Below are 18,978 nucleotides of genomic sequence, written 5' to 3'. Positions count from 1 at the left end.
ACGTTATATGTTATAGGGTAATAGTATACAACGTTATACGTTATAAGGTAATAGTATATAACGTTATACGGCATATGGCAACAGTATACACACGCCCGGCTAGCTAAGTCGGTAGAGCATGAGACTCTTTATCTCAGGGTCGTGGGTTCGAGCCCCACGTTGGGCGAATATCTATATTCTTTTTTTTTGCAAGGAAGAGGAAGGTTCGGCGCAGGATACGTTGGAGTTCTGCCCGGCGTGGGTGGAACCGCGACGCGCCAATCAGATCGTCATCGGCGCGAGTGTACCCCCCGAAGCTGCAGTAAAAGCAATGCTGAGAGGGCGCCAGGTATACACTGCCTTCCGAACTTCCTGCGAGCAGGTGATGCTCGCGAAGGAACTGGCATAGAGAGAAAGGAAAAGAGACCGCGATCCAGCTAGGGCGGCGAGACAAGGAGCTCGACGCTAGGTGGTGTGGTCCCCCCTAGCGGCCCAACTTAAACAAGGATGCCTCACTCATTAAGTAGGAACATGACGAGGGGTACCACCCCGAAAGTAATTCGCAAGATAGCCCGGGGCACCTCCACTATAAACGTGAGGACGTCCACCGTGGAATTTTTTGTCTATAAGAGTCCCAAACTACTCGCGTGTTACGAAAGCAACACCGGCTGTCAATGAGGATTTCTCCACGTATAATAATAAAAAAAAAAAAAATAAGGTAGTAGTATATAGCGTTATACGTTATAACGTAATGCTAAATAACGTTATATGTTATAGGGTAATAGTATATAGCGTTATACTTTATAACGTAATGCTACATAACGTTATACGTTATAACGTAATAGTATACAACGGTATACGTTATAACGTAATGCTACATAACGTTATATGTTATAAGGTAATAGTATATAGCGTTATACGTTATGACGCAGTGCTACATAACGTTGTACATTATAACGTAATAATATACAACGGTTTACGTTATAACTTAATATTATACAACGGTATACGTTATAACGTAATACTACATAACGTTATAAGTTATAAGGTAGTAGTATATAGCGTTATATGTTCTAACGTAATGCTGCATAACGTTATACGTTATAAGGTAATAGTATACAACGGTATACGTTATAACGTAATATTATTCAACGGTATACGTTAGAACGTAATACTACATAACGTTATAAGTTATAAGGAAGTAGTATATAGCGTTATATGTTATAAAGTAATGCTGCATAACGTTATACGTTATAAGGTAATAATATATAACGTTATACGTTATAACGTAATAGTATACTACGTTATACGTTATAACGTAATGCTACATAACGTTATACGTTGTAAGGTAATAGTATATAGCGTTATACGTTATAACGTAATGCTACATAACGTTATACGTTATAAGGTAATAGTATATAACGTTATACGTTATAACGTAGTGCTACATAACGTTATACGTTATAAGGTAATAGTATATGACGCTATACGTTATAACGTAGTGCTATATAACGTTATATGTTATAAGGTAATAGTATATAGAGTTGTACGTTATAACGTAACGCTAAATAACGTTATATGTTGTAAGGTAATAATATATAACGCTATACGTTATAACGTAATGCTACATAACGTTATACGTTATAAGGTAATAGCATGTAGCGTTATACGTTCTAACGTAATGCTACATAACGTTATACGTTATAAGGTAATAGCATATAACGTTATACGTTATAACGTAATGCTACATAAGGATATACGATATAAGGCAATAGTATATAACGTTATACGTTATAACGTAATGCTACATAGCGTTATACGTTATAAGGTAATAGCATGTAGCGTTATACGTTCTAACGTAATGCTACATAACGTTATATGTTATAGGGTAATAGCATACAATGTTATACGTTATAACGTAGTGCTACATAACGTTATATTTTATAGGGTAATAGTATATAGCGTTATACGTTATAACGTAATGCTACGTAACGTTATACGTTATAAGGTAATAGTGTATAACGTTATACGTTATAACGTAATGCTACATAACGTTATACGTTATAAAGTAATACTATACAACGTTATACGTTATAAGGTAATAGTATATAACGTTATACGGCATATGGCAACAGTATACACACGCCCGGCTAGCTCAGTCGGTAGAGCATGAGACTCTTAATCTCAGGGTCGTGGGTTCGAGCCCCACGTTGGGCGAATATCTATATTCTTTTTTTTTGCAAGGAAGAGGAAGGTTCGGCGCAGGATACGTTGGAGTTCTGCCCGGCGTGGGTGGAACCGCGACGCGCCAATCAGATCGTCATCGGCGCGAGTGTACCCCCCGAAGCTGCAGTAAAAGCAATGCTGAGAGGGCGCCAGGTATACACTGCCTTCCGAACTTCCTGCGAGCAGGTGATGCTCGCGAAGGAACTGGCATAGAGAGAAAGGAAAAGAGACCGCGATCCAGCTAGGGCGGCGAGACAAGGAGCTCGACGCTAGGTGGTGTGGTCCCCCTAGCGGCCCAACTTAAACAAGGATGCCTCACTCATTAAGTAGGAACATGACGAGGGGTACCACCCCGAAAGTAATTCGCAAGATAGCCCGGGGCACCTCCACTATAAACGTGAGGACGTCCACCGTGGAATTTTTTGTCTATAAGAGTCCCAAACTACTCGCGTGTTACGAAAGCAACACCGGCTGTCAATGAGGATTTCTCCACGTATAATAATAAAGAAAAAAAAAAAAAATAAGGTAGTAGTATATAGCGTTATACGTTATAACGTAATGCTAAATAACGTTATATGTTATAGGGTAATAGTATACAACGTTATACGTTATAAGGTAATAGTATATAACGTTATACGGCATATGGCAACAGTATACACACGCCCGGCTAGCTCAGTCGGTAGAGCATGAGACTCTTAATCTCAGGGTCGTGGGTTCGAGCCCCACGTTGGGCGAATATCTATATTCTTTTTTTTTGCAAGGAAGAGGAAGGTTCGGCGCAGGATACGTTGGAGTTCTGCCCGGCGTGGGTGGAACCGCGACGCGCCAATCAGATCGTCATCGGCGCGAGTGTACCCCCCGAAGCTGCAGTAAAAGCAATGCTGAGAGGGCGCCAGGTATACACTGCCTTCCGAACTTCCTGCGAGCAGGTGATGCTCGCGAAGGAACTGGCATAGAGAGAAAGGAAAAGAGACCGCGATCCAGCTAGGGCGGCGAGACAAGGAGCTCGACGCTAGGTGGTGTGGTCCCCCCTAGCGGCCCAACTTAAACAAGGATGCCTCACTCATTAAGTAGGAACATGACGAGGGGTACCACCCCGAAAGTAATTCGCAAGATAGCCCGGGGCACCTCCACTATAAACGTGAGGACGTCCACCGTGGAATTTTTTGTCTATAAGAGTCCCAAACTACTCGCGTGTTACGAAAGCAACACCGGCTGTCAATGAGGATTTCTCCACGTATAATAATAAAAAAAAAAAAAAAATAAGGTAGTAGTATATAGCGTTATACGTTATAACGTAATGCTAAATAACGTTATATGTTATAGGGTAATAGTATATAGCGTTATACTTTATAACGTAATGCTACATAACGTTATACGTTATAACGTAATAGTATACAACGGTATACGTTATAACGTAATGCTACATAACGTTATATGTTATAAGGTTATAGCATATAGCGTTATACGTTATATGGTAGTGCTACATAACGTTATATGTTAGAAGGTAATAGTATATAACGTTATACGTTATAACGTAATAGTATACTACGTTATACGTTATAACGTAATGCTACATAACGTTATACGTTGTAAGGTAATAGTATATAGCGTTATACGTTATGACGCAGTGCTACATAACGTTGTACATTATAACGTAATAATATACAACGGTTTACGTTATAACGTAATATTATACAACGGTATACGTTATAACGTAATACTACATAACGTTATAAGTTATAAGGTAGTAGTATATAGCGTTATATGTTATAACGTAATGCTGCATAACGTTATACGTTATAAGGTAATAGTATATAACGTTATACGTTATAACGTAATAGTATACAACGTTATACGTTATAACGTAATGCTACATAACGTTGTACGTTATAAGGTAATAGTATATAACGTTATATGTTATAAGGTAATAGTATATAACGTCATACGCTATAACGTAATAGTATACAACGTTATACGTTATAACGTAATGCTACATAACGTTATACGTTATAAGGTAATAGTATATAACGTTATACGTTATGACGTAGTGCTACATAACGTTGTACGTTATAACGTAATAATATACAACGGTATACGTTATAACGTAATATTATTCAACGGTATACGTTAGAACGTAATACTACATAACATTATAAGTTATAAGGTAGTAGTATATAGCGTTATATGTTATAAAGTAATGCTGCATAACGTTATACGTTATAAGGTAATAATATATAACGTTATACGTTATAACGTAATAGTATACTACGTTATACGTTATAACGTAATGCTACATAACGTTATACGTTGTAAGGTAATAGTATATAGCGTTATACGTTATAACGTAATGCTACATAACGTTATACGTTATAAGGTAATAGTATATAACGTTATACGTTATAACGTAGTGCTACATAACGTTATACGTTATAAGGTAATAGTATATGACGCTATACGTTATAACGTAGTGCTATATAACGTTATATGTTATAAGGTAATAGTATATAGAGTTGTACGTTATAACGTAACGCTAAATAACGTTATATGTTGTAAGGTAATAATATATAACGCTATACGTTATGACGTAGTGCTACATATCGTTATACGTTATAAGGTAATAGTATATAACGTTATACGTTATGACGTAGTGCTACCTAACGTTGTACGTTATAAGGTAATAGTATATAACGTTATACGTTATAACGTAGTGCTATATAATGTTATAAGTTTTAAGGTAATAGTATATAGAGTTATTAGTTATAACGTAACGCTAAATACCGTTATATGTTATAAGGTAATAGTATATAACGTTATACGTTATGACGTAGTGCTACATAACGTTGTACGTTATAACGTAATAATATACAACGGTATACGTTATAACGTAATATTATACAACGGTATACGTTATAACGTAATACTACATAACGTTATAAGTTATAAGGTAGTAGTATATAGCGTTATATGTTATAACGTAATGCTGCATAACGTTATACGTTATAAGGTAATAGTATATAACGTTATACGTTATGACGTAGTGCTACATAACGTTGTACGTTATAACGTAATAATATACAACGGTATACGTTATAACGTAATATTATTCAACGGTATACGTTAGAACGTAATACTACATAACGTTGTAAGTTATAAGGTAGTAGTATATAGCGTTATATGTTATAACGTAATGCTGCATAACGTTATACGTTATAAGGTAATAGTATATAACGTTATACGTTATAATGTAATAGTATACTACGTTATACGTTATAACTTAATGCTACATAACGTTATATGTTATAAGGTAATAGCATATAGCGTTATACGTTATAACGTAATGCTACATAACGTTATATGTTGTAAGGTAATAGGATATAGCGTTATACGTTATAACGTAATGCTACATATCGTTATACGTTGTAAGGTAATAGTATATAGCGTTATACGTTATAACGTAATCCTACATAACGTTATACGTTATAAGGTAATAGTATATAACGTTATACGTTATAACGTAGTGCTACATAACGTTATACGTTATAAGGTAATAGTATATAACGTTATACGTTATAACGTAGTGCTATGTAACGTTATATGTTATAAGGTAATAGTATATAGAGTTATTAGTTATAACGTTACGCTAAATAACGTTATATATTGTAAGGTAATAGCATATAACGTTATACGTTATAACGTAGTGCTACATATCGTTATACGTTATAATGTGATAGTATATAACGTTATACGTTATATGGTTACCGTATATAACGTATAACGATATAAGGTAATAGTATATAACGTTATACGTGATAAGGTAATACTATATAACGTATAACGTTATACGGTAATAGTATATAACGTATAACGATTTAAGGTAATAGTATATAACGTTATGCTACATAACGTTATACGTTATATGGTAATAGTAAACAACGTTGTACGTTATAAGGTAATAGTATATAACGTAATACGTTTTAAGGTAATAGCATACAACGTTATACGTTATAACGTAGTGCTACATAACGTTATATATTATAGGGTAATAGTATATAGCGTTATACGTTATAAGGTAATAGTATATAACGTTATACGTTACAAGGTAATAGCATATAACGTTACACGTTATAAGGTAATTGTATATACCGTTATACGTTATAATGTTACAGTATATAACGTATAACGATATAAGGTAATAGTGTATAACGTTATACGTTATAACGTAGTGCTACATAACGTTATATGTTATGAGGTAATAGTATATGGAGTTATACGTTATAACGTAACGCTAAATAACGTAATACGTTATGAGATAATAGTATATAACGTTATACGTTATAACGTGATGCTACATAACGTTATATGTTATAAGGTAATAGCATGTAGCGTTATACGTTATAACGTAATAGTATACAACGTTATATGTTATAGGGTAATAGCATACAACGTTATACGTTATAACGTAGTGCTACATAACGTTATCTGTTATAGTGTAATAGTATATAGCGTTATACGTCGTAACGTAATGCTACGTAACGTTATACGTTATAAGGTAATAGTGTACAACGATATGCGTTATAACGTAATGCTACATAACGTTATACGTCATAAGGTAATAGTATATAACGTTATATGTTATAACGTAATAGTATACAACGTTATACGTTATAACGTAATAGTAAATAACGTTATTCGATATAAGGTTATAGTATATGACGTATAACGATATAAGATAATAGTATATAGAGTTTTACGTTATAACGTAATAGCATACAACGTTATACGTTATAACGTAATGCTACATAACGTTATACGTTATGAGATAATAGTATATAACGATATACGTTATAACGTGATGCTACATAACGTTATATGTTATAAGGTAATAGCATGTAGCGTTATACGTTATAACGTAATGCTACATAACGTTATATGTTATAAGGTAATAGTATATAGCGTTATACGTTATAACGTAATGCTACATAACGTTATACGTTATAACGTAATAGTACATAACGTTATTCGTTATAGCGCAATGCTACAGGAGGATGAACGTTATAAGGTAATAGTATATAACGTTATACGTTATAAGGTAATAGCATATAACGTTACACGTTATAAGGTAATAGGATGCAAGGTTATACGTTATAGCATAATGCTACCTAACGTTATACGTTATAACGAAATAGTATACAACGTTATACGTTATAAGGTAATAGTATATAAAGTTATACGTTATAAGGTTACAGTATATAACCTATAACGATATAAGGTAATAGTATATAACGTTATACGCTATTACGTAATGCTACATAACGTTATACGTTATATGGTAATAGCAAATAACGTTATACGTTATAACGTAATGCTACATAAGGAAATACGTTATAAGGTAATGGTATATTACGTTATACGTTATAACGTAATGCTACATAACGTTATATGTTATAAGGTAATAGCATGTAGCGTTATACGTTATAACGTAATGCTACATAACGTTATACGTTATAACGTAATAGTACATAACGTTATACGTGATAACGTATTGCTACAGAAGGATATACGTTATACGGTAATATCATATAACATTACACGTTAGAGGGTAATAGGATACAACGTTATACGTTATAGCGTAATGCTACCTAACGTTATACGTTATAACGTAATAGTGTACAACGTTATACGTTATAAGGTAATAGTATATAACGTTAAACGATATAAGGTTACAGTATATAACGTATAACGATATAAGGTAATAGTATATAACGTTATACACTATAACGTAATGCTACATAACGTTATACGTTATAAGGTAATAACATATAACGTTATACGTTATAACGTAATGCTACATAACGTTATACGTTATAACGTAATAGTATACAACGTTACACGTTTTAAGGTAATAGTATATAACGTTATACGTTATGACTTAATGCTACATAACGCTATACGTTATAACGTAATAGTATACAACGGTATACGCTATAACGTAATGCTACATAACGTTATATGTTATAAGGTTATAGCATATAGCGTTATACGTTATAACGTAGTGCTACATAACGTTAGATGTTATAAGGTAATAGTATATAGCATTATACGTTATAACGTGATGTTGCATAACTTTATACGTTTTAACGTAATAGTACATAACGTTATACGTTATAACGTAATGCTACAGAAGGATATACGTTATAAGGTAATGCTACATAACGTTATACGTTATAAAGTAATAGTATATAACGTTATACGTCATATGGTAATAGTATATAACGTTATACGTTATAACGTAATGCTACATAACGTTATACGTTATAAAGTAATAGTAGATAACGTTATACGTTATAAGGTAATAGTATATAACGTATAACGATATAAGGTAACAATATATAACGTATGTACTTATAAGGTAATAGCATATAACGTTGAACGTTATACGGTAATAGAATATAACGTTATAAGTTATAACGTAATGCTACATAACGTTATATGTTATAAGGTAATAGTATATAGCGTTATACGTTATAACGTAATGCTACATAACGTTATACGTTATAACGTAATAGTACATAACGTTATACGTTATAACGCAATGCTACAGAAGGATATACGTTATAAGGTAATAGGATACAACGTTATACGTTATAGCGTAATGCTACCTAACGTTATACGTTACAACGTAATAGTGCACAACGTTATACGTTATAAGGTAATAGTCTACAACGTTATACGTTATAATTTTACAGTATATAACGTATAACGATATAAGGTAATAGTATATAGCGTTATACGTTATAACGTAATGCTACATAACGTTATACGTTATAACGTAATAGTACATAACGTTATACGTTATAATGTAATGCTACAGAAGGACATACGTTATAAGGAAATAGTATATAACGTAATACGTTTTAAGGTAATAGCATATAACGTTACACGTTATAAGGTAATAGCATACAACGTTATACGTTATAACGTAATGCTACATAACGTTATACGTTGTAACGTAATAGTATACAACGTTATACGTTATAAGGTAGTGCTACATAACGTTATATGTTATAAGGTAATAGTATATAGCATTATACGTTATAACGTAATGCTACAGAAGGATATACGTTATAAGGAAATAGTACATAACGTTATACGTTGTAACGTAACAGTATACAACGTTATACGTTATAAGGTAGTAGTATATAAGTTATAACGTTATAAGGTAACAATATATAACGTATGTACTTATAAGGTAATTGCATATAACGTTGAACGTTATACGGTAATAGAATATAACGTTATAAGTTAGAACGTAATGCTACATAAAGTTATACGTTATAAAGTAATAGTATATAACGTTATACGTTATATGGTAATAGTATATAACGTTATACGCTATAACGTAATGCTACATAACGTTATACGTTATAAGGTAATAGCATATAACGTTATACATTATAACGTAGTGCTACATAACGTTATATGTTATAAGGTAATAGTACACAACGTTATACGTTATGACGTAATGCTACAGAAGGATACACGATATAAGGTAATAGTATATATCGTTAAACGTTATAAGGTAATAGTATATAACATTATACGTCATAAGGTAATAGCATATAACGTTATACGTTATAAGGTAATAGTATATAACGTATAACGTTATAAGGTAACAATATATAACGTAGAACGCTATAAGGTAATAGCATATAACGTTATACGTTATAAGGTAATAGTATATAGCGTATAACGTTATAATGTAATAGTATATAACGCATAACGGTATAAGGTAATAGTATATAACGTTATGCGTTATATGGTAATAGTAAACAACGTTATACGTTATAAGGTAATAGTATATAACGTAATACGTTTTAATGTAAAAGTATACAACGTTATACGTCATAACGTAGTGCTACATAACGTTATATGTTATAGGGTAATAGCATATAGCGTTATACGTTATAACGTAATGCTACATAACGTTATATGGTATAGGGTAGTAGTATATAGCGTTATACGTTATAACGTAATGCTACGTAACGTTATACGTTATAAGGTAATAGTGTATAACGTTATTCGTTATAACGTAATGCTACATAACGTTATACGTTATAAAGTAATACTATATAACGTTATACGTTATAAGGTAATAGTATATAACGTTACACGTTATAACGTAATGCTACATAACGTTATAAGTTATAAGGTAGTAGTATATAGCGTTATATGTTATAACGTAATGCTGCATAACGTTATACGTTATAAGGTAATAGTATACAACGTTATACGTTATAAGGTAATAGTATATAAGGTTACACGTTAAAACGTAATGCTACATAACGTTATAAGTTATAACGTAATAGTATACAACGGTATACGTTATAAGGTAATAGTACATAACGTTATACGTTATAACGTAATGCTACATAACGTTATACGTTATAAGGTAATAGCATATAACGTTATACGTTATAACGTAATGCTACATAAGGATATGCGGTATAAGGTAATAGCATATAACGTTATACGTTATAACGTAATGCTACATAACGTTATACGTTATAAGGTAATAGCATGTAGCGTTATACGTTATAACGTAATGCTACATAACGTTATATGTTATAGAGTAATAGCATACAACGTTATACGTTATAACGTAGTGCTACATAACGTTATATGTTATAGTGTAATAGTATATAGCTTTATACGTTATAACGTAATGCTACATAACGTTATACGTTATAAGGTAATAGTATATAACGTTATACGTTATAACGTAGTGCTACATAACGTTATACGTTATAAGGTAATAGTATATAACGTATAACGATATAAGGTAACAATATATAACGTATGTACTTATAAGGTAATAGCATATAACGTTGAACGTTATACGGTAATAGAATATAACGTTATAAGTTATAACGTAATGCTACATAACGTTATATGTTATAAGGTAATAGTATATAGCGTTATACGTTATAACGTAATGCTACATAACGTTATACGTTATAACGTAATAGTACATAACGTTATACGTTATAACGCAATGCTACAGAAGGATATACGTTATAAGGTAATAGGATACAACGTTATACGTTATAGCGTAATGCTACCTAACGTTATACGTTACAACGTAATAGTGCACAACGTTATACGTTATAAGGTAATAGTCTACAACGTTATACGTTATAATTTTACAGTATATAACGTATAACGATATAAGGTAATAGTATATAGCGTTATACGTTATAACGTAATGCTACATAACGTTATACGTTATAACGTAATAGTACATAACGTTATACGTTATAATGTAATGCTACAGAAGGACATACGTTATAAGGAAATAGTATATAACGTAATACGTTTTAAGGTAATAGCATATAACGTTACACGTTATAAGGTAATAGCATACAACGTTATACGTTATAACGTAATGCTACATAACGTTATACGTTGTAACGTAATAGTATACAACGTTATACGTTATAAGGTAGTGCTACATAACGTTATATGTTATAAGGTAATAGTATATAGCATTATACGTTATAACGTAATGCTACAGAAGGATATACGTTATAAGGAAATAGTACATAACGTTATACGTTGTAACGTAACAGTATACAACGTTATACGTTATAAGGTAGTAGTATATAAGTTATAACGTTATAAGGTAACAATATATAACGTATGTACTTATAAGGTAATTGCATATAACGTTGAACGTTATACGGTAATAGAATATAACGTTATAAGTTAGAACGTAATGCTACATAAAGTTATACGTTATAAAGTAATAGTATATAACGTTATACGTTATATGGTAATAGTATATAACGTTATACGCTATAACGTAATGCTACATAACGTTATACGTTATAAGGTAATAGCATATAACGTTATACATTATAACGTAGTGCTACATAACGTTATATGTTATAAGGTAATAGTACACAACGTTATACGTTATGACGTAATGCTACAGAAGGATACACGATATAAGGTAATAGTATATATCGTTAAACGTTATAAGGTAATAGTATATAACATTATACGTCATAAGGTAATAGCATATAACGTTATACGTTATAAGGTAATAGTATATAACGTATAACGTTATAAGGTAACAATATATAACGTAGAACGCTATAAGGTAATAGCATATAACGTTATACGTTATAAGGTAATAGTATATAGCGTATAACGTTATAATGTAATAGTATATAACGCATAACGGTATAAGGTAATAGTATATAACGTTATGCGTTATATGGTAATAGTAAACAACGTTATACGTTATAAGGTAATAGTATATAACGTAATACGTTTTAATGTAAAAGTATACAACGTTATACGTCATAACGTAGTGCTACATAACGTTATATGTTATAGGGTAATAGCATATAGCGTTATACGTTATAACGTAATGCTACATAACGTTATATGGTATAGGGTAGTAGTATATAGCGTTATACGTTATAACGTAATGCTACGTAACGTTATACGTTATAAGGTAATAGTGTATAACGTTATTCGTTATAACGTAATGCTACATAACGTTATACGTTATAAAGTAATACTATATAACGTTATACGTTATAAGGTAATAGTATATAACGTTACACGTTATAACGTAATGCTACATAACGTTATAAGTTATAAGGTAGTAGTATATAGCGTTATATGTTATAACGTAATGCTGCATAACGTTATACGTTATAAGGTAATAGTATACAACGTTATACGTTATAAGGTAATAGTATATAAGGTTACACGTTAAAACGTAATGCTACATAACGTTATAAGTTATAACGTAATAGTATACAACGGTATACGTTATAAGGTAATAGTACATAACGTTATACGTTATAACGTAATGCTACATAACGTTATACGTTATAAGGTAATAGCATATAACGTTATACGTTATAACGTAATGCTACATAAGGATATGCGGTATAAGGTAATAGCATATAACGTTATACGTTATAACGTAATGCTACATAACGTTATACGTTATAAGGTAATAGCATGTAGCGTTATACGTTATAACGTAATGCTACATAACGTTATATGTTATAGAGTAATAGCATACAACGTTATACGTTATAACGTAGTGCTACATAACGTTATATGTTATAGTGTAATAGTATATAGCTTTATACGTTATAACGTAATGCTACATAACGTTATACGTTATAAGGTAATAGTATATAACGTTATACGTTATAACGTAGTGCTACATAACGTTATACGTTATAAGGTAATAGTATATGACGTTATACGTTATAACGTAGTGCTGCATAACGTTATATGTTTTAAGGTAATAGTATATAGAATTGTACGTTATAACGTAACGCTAAATAACCTTATATGTTGTAAGGTAATAATATATAACGCTATACGTTATGACGTAGTGCTACATATCGTTATACGTTATAATGTAATAGTATACAACGGTATACGTTATAACGTAATGCTACATAACGTTATATGTTGTAAGGTAATAGGATATAGCGTTATACGTTATAACGTAGTGCTATATAACGTTATATGTTTTAAGGTAATAGTATAGAGAGTTATTAGTTATAACGTAACGCTAAATACCGTTATATGTTATAAGGTAATATTATATAACGTTATACGTTATAACGTAATAGTATACAACGTTATACGCTCTAGCGTAATGCTACATAACGTTGTACGTTATAACGTAATAATATACAACGGTATACGTTATAACGTAATATTATACAACGGTATACGTTATAACGTAATACTACATAACGTTATAAGTTATAAGGTAGTAGTATATAGCGTTATATGTTATAACGTAATGCTGCATAACGTTATACGTTATAAGGTAATAGTATATAACGTTATACGTTATAACGTAATAGTATACAACGTTATACGCTCTAACGTAATGCTACATAACGTTGTACGTTATAAGGTAATAGTATATAACGTTATACGTTATATGGTTACCGTATATAACGTATAACGATATAAGGTAATAGTATGTAACGTTATACGTTATAACGTAATGCTACATAACGTTATATGTTATAAGGTAATAGCATATAGCGTTATACGATATAACGTAATGCTACATAATGTTATATGTTGTAAGGTAATAGGATACAGCGTTATACGTTATAACGTAATTCTACATAACGTTATACGTTGTAAGGTAATAGTATATAGCGTTATACGTTATAACGTAGTGCTATATAACGTTATACGTTATAAGGTAATAGTATATGACGTTATACGTTATAACGTAATGCTGCATAACGTTATACGTTTTAACGTAATAGTACATAACGTTATACGTTATAATGTAATGCTACAGGAAGTTATACGTTATAAGGTAATAGTATATAACGTTATACGTTATACGGTAATAGTATATAAGGTTACACGTTATAACGTAATGCTACGTAACGTTATAAGTTATAACGTAATAGTATACAACGGTATACGTTATAAGGTAATAGTACATAACGTTATACGTTATAACGTAATGCTACATAACGTTATACGTTATAAGGTAATAGCATATAACGTTATACGTTATAACGTAATGCTACATAAGGATATGCGATATAAGGTAATAGTATATAACGTTATACGTTATAACGTAATGCTACATAACGTTATACGTTATAAGGTAATAGCATGTAGCGTTATACGTTATAACGTAATGCTACATAACGTTATATGTTATAGGGTAATAGCATACAACGTTATACGTTATAACGTAGTGCTACATAACATTATATGTTATAGTGTAATAGTATATAGAATTGTACGTTATAACGTAACGCTTAATAACGTTATATGTTGTAAGGTAATAATATATAACGCCATACGTTATGACGTAGTGCTACATATCGTTATACGTTATAATGTAATAGTATACAACGGTATACGTTATAACGTAATGCTACATAACGTTATTTGTTATAAGGTAATAGTATATAGCGTTATACGTTATAACGTAATAATATACAACGGTATACGTTATAACGTAATAGCATATAATGTTGTACGTTATACGTTATACGGTAATAATATATAACGTTACAAACCAGAAGGGAATACCATACAAGGTGTACGTTATAACGCAATGCTACTTTACGATATACGTAATATCGAAATAGTATATAATGTTATACGTTATAACGGAATAGTATATAACGTTTGAGGTTATAATGTAATAGTATATTACGCCGCACGTTATAACGTAATAGCATATAACGTCATAAGTTAAAAAGTAATAGTATGTAGCGTTATACGTCATAACGTAATAGCCTATAATGTTATACGTTATAACGTAATAGAATATAACGTTATACGTGATAATGTAATACCATATCACATTATAGGTTATATTGCAATGTTTCATAGCGATATAAGTTGGAACGTAATGGTATATACCGTTATACGCTATAACGTAATAGCATATAACGTTATAAGTTATAAGGAAATAGTATATAGCGTTATACGTCATATCGAAATACCTTATAAGGTTATACGTTATAACGTAATAGAATATAAAGTTATCTGTTAGATGGTAATACCATATAACGTTATACGTTATAATGCAATGCTACAGAACGATATACGTTATAGCGAAATAGAATACAATGTTATATTAACATAACTATAAGGTAATAGTATATAACGTTATACGTTATGACGTAGTGCTACATAACGTTGTACGTTATAACGTAATAATATACAACGGTATACGTTATAACGTAATATTATACAACGGTATACGTTATAACGTAATACTACATAACGTTATAAGTTATAAGGTAGTAGTATATAGCGTTATATGTTATAACGTAATACTGCATAACGTTATACGTTATAAGGTAATAGTATATAACGTTATACGTTATAACGTAATAGTTTACAACGTTATTTGTTATAACGTAATGCTACATAACGTTGTACGTTATAAGGTAATAGTATATAACGTTATACGTTATATGGTTACCGTATATAACGTATAACGATATAAGGTTATAGCATATAGCGTTATATGTTATATGGTAGTGCTACATAACGTTATATGTTATAAGGTAATAGTATATATCATTATACGTTATAACGTAATGCTGCATAACGTTATACGTTTTAACGTAATAGTACATAACGTTATGCGTTATAACGTAATGCTACAGAAAGATATACGTTATAAGGTAATAGTATATAACGTTATACGTTATACGGTAATAGCATATAACGTTACACGTTATAGGGTAATAGCATACAACGTTATACGTTATAACGTAATGCTACATAACGTTATACGTTATAACGTAATGCTACATAACGTTATACGTTATAAAGTAATAGTATATAACGTTATACGTTATAAGGTAATAGTATATAAGGTTGCACGTTATAACGAAATGCTACATAACGTTATAAGTTATAACGTAATAGTATACAACGGTATACGTTATGAGGTAATAGTACATAACGTTATACGTTATAACGTAATGCTACATAACGTTGTACGTTATAAGGTAATAGCATATAACGTTATACGTTATAACGTAATGCTACATAAGGATATGCGATATAAGGTAATAGTATATAACGTTATACGTTATAACGTAATGCTACATAACGTTATACGTTATAAGGTAATAGCATGTAGCGTTATACGTTATAACGTAATGCTACATAACGTTATATGTTATAGGGTAATAGCATACAACGTTATACGTTATAACGTAGTGCTACATAACGTTATACGTTATAAAGTAATACTATATAACGTTATACGTTATAAGGTAATAGTATATAACGTTATACGTTATATGGTTACCGTATATAACGTATAACGATATAAGGTAATAGTATATAACGTTATACGTTACAACGTAATGCTACATAACGTTATATGTTATAAGGTAATAGCATATTGCGTTATACGTTATAACGTAATGCTACATAATGTTATATGTTGTAAGGTAATAGGATATAGCGTTATACGTTATAACGAAATGCTACATAACGTTATACGTTGTAAGGTAATAGTATATAGCGTTATACGTTATAACGTAATGCTACATAACGTTATACGTTATAAGGTAATAGTATATAACGTTATACGTTATAACGTAGTGCTACATAACGTTATACGTTATAAGGTAATAGTATATGACGTTATACGTTATAACGTAGTGCTACATAACGTTATATGTTATAAGGTAATAGTATATAGAGTTGTACGTTATAACGTAACGCTAAATAACGTTATATGTTGTAAGGTAATAATATATAACGCTATACGTTATGACGTAGTGCTACATATCGTTATACGTTATAATGTAATAGTATACAACGGAATACGTTATAACGTAAGGCTACATAACGTTATTTGTTATAAGGTAATAGTATATAGCGTTATACGTTATAACGTAATAATATACAACGGTATACGTTATAACGTAATAGTATACAACGGTATTCCTCATAACGTAATACTACTTAACGTTATATGTTATAAGGTAGTAGTATATAGCGTTGTACGTCATAACGTAATGCTGCATAACGTTATACGTTATAAGGTAATAGTATATAACGTCATACGTTATAACGTAATAGTATACAACGTTATACGTTATAACGTAATGCTACATAACCTTATACGTTATAAGGTAATAGTATATAACGTTATACGTTATGACGTAGTGCTACATAACGTTGTACGTTATATCGTAATAATATACAACGGTATACGTTATAACGGAATATTATACAACGGTATACGTTATAACGTAATACTACATAACGTTATAAGTTATAAGGTAGTAGTATATAGCGTTATATGTTATAACGTAATGCGGCATAACGTTATACGTTATAAGGTAATAGTATATAACGTTATACGTTATAACGTAATAGTATACAACGTTATACGTTATAACGTAATGCTACATAACGTTGTACGTTATAAGGTAATAGTATATAACGTTATACGTTATATGGTTACCGTATATAACGTATAATGATATAAGGTTATATCATATAGCGTTATACGTTATATGGTAGTGCTACATAACGTTATATGTTATAAGGTAATAGTATATATCATTATACGTTATAACGTAATGCTGCATAACGTTATACGTTTTAACGTAATAGTACATAACGTTATACGTTATAACGTAATGCTACAGAAAGATATACGTTATAAGGTAATAGTATATAACGTTATACGTTATAAGGTAATAGTATATAACGTTATACGTTATAACGTAATGCTACATAACGTTATACGTTATAAAGTAATACTATATAACGTTATACGTTATAAGGTAATAATATATAACGTTACACGTTATAACGTAATGCTACATAACGTTATAAGTTGTAACGTAATAGTATACAACGTTATAAGTTATAAGGTAATAGTATATAACGTTATACGTTATAAGGTAATAGCATATAACGTTACACGTTATAAGGTAATAGGATACAACGTTATACGTTATAGAGTAATCCTACCTAACGTTATACGTTATAACGTAATAGTATACAGCGTTATACGTTATAAGGTAATAGTATATAACGTTATACGTTATGAGGTTACAGTATATAACGTATAACGATATCAGATAATAGTATATAACGTTATACGCTATAACGTAATGCTACATAACGTTATACGTTATAAAGTAATAGTATATAACGTTATACGTTATAAGGTAATAGTATATAAGGTTATACGTTATA

At 30.6% G+C, this 18,978-nt stretch overlaps 1 non-coding gene across 1 annotated transcript; it reads left to right on the top strand.

Moving 5' to 3' along the window:
* The first annotated feature begins 2,866 nt into the window (after window positions 1-2,866).
* Trnak-cuu (transfer RNA lysine (anticodon CUU)) lies at window positions 2,867-2,939 on the top strand. The gene has a single exon. It is a non-coding gene; the product is annotated as a tRNA-Lys (tRNA).
* Window positions 2,940-18,978: the final 16,039 nt, after the last annotated feature.

The sequence above is a fragment of the Bombus fervidus genome, chromosome 7, assembly GCF_041682495.2.
Source record: "Bombus fervidus isolate BK054 chromosome 7, iyBomFerv1, whole genome shotgun sequence".
In the NCBI taxonomy this organism is placed as follows: domain Eukaryota; kingdom Metazoa; phylum Arthropoda; class Insecta; order Hymenoptera; family Apidae; genus Bombus; species Bombus fervidus.
This window is presented reverse-complemented; position numbering and strand designations above follow the sequence as displayed.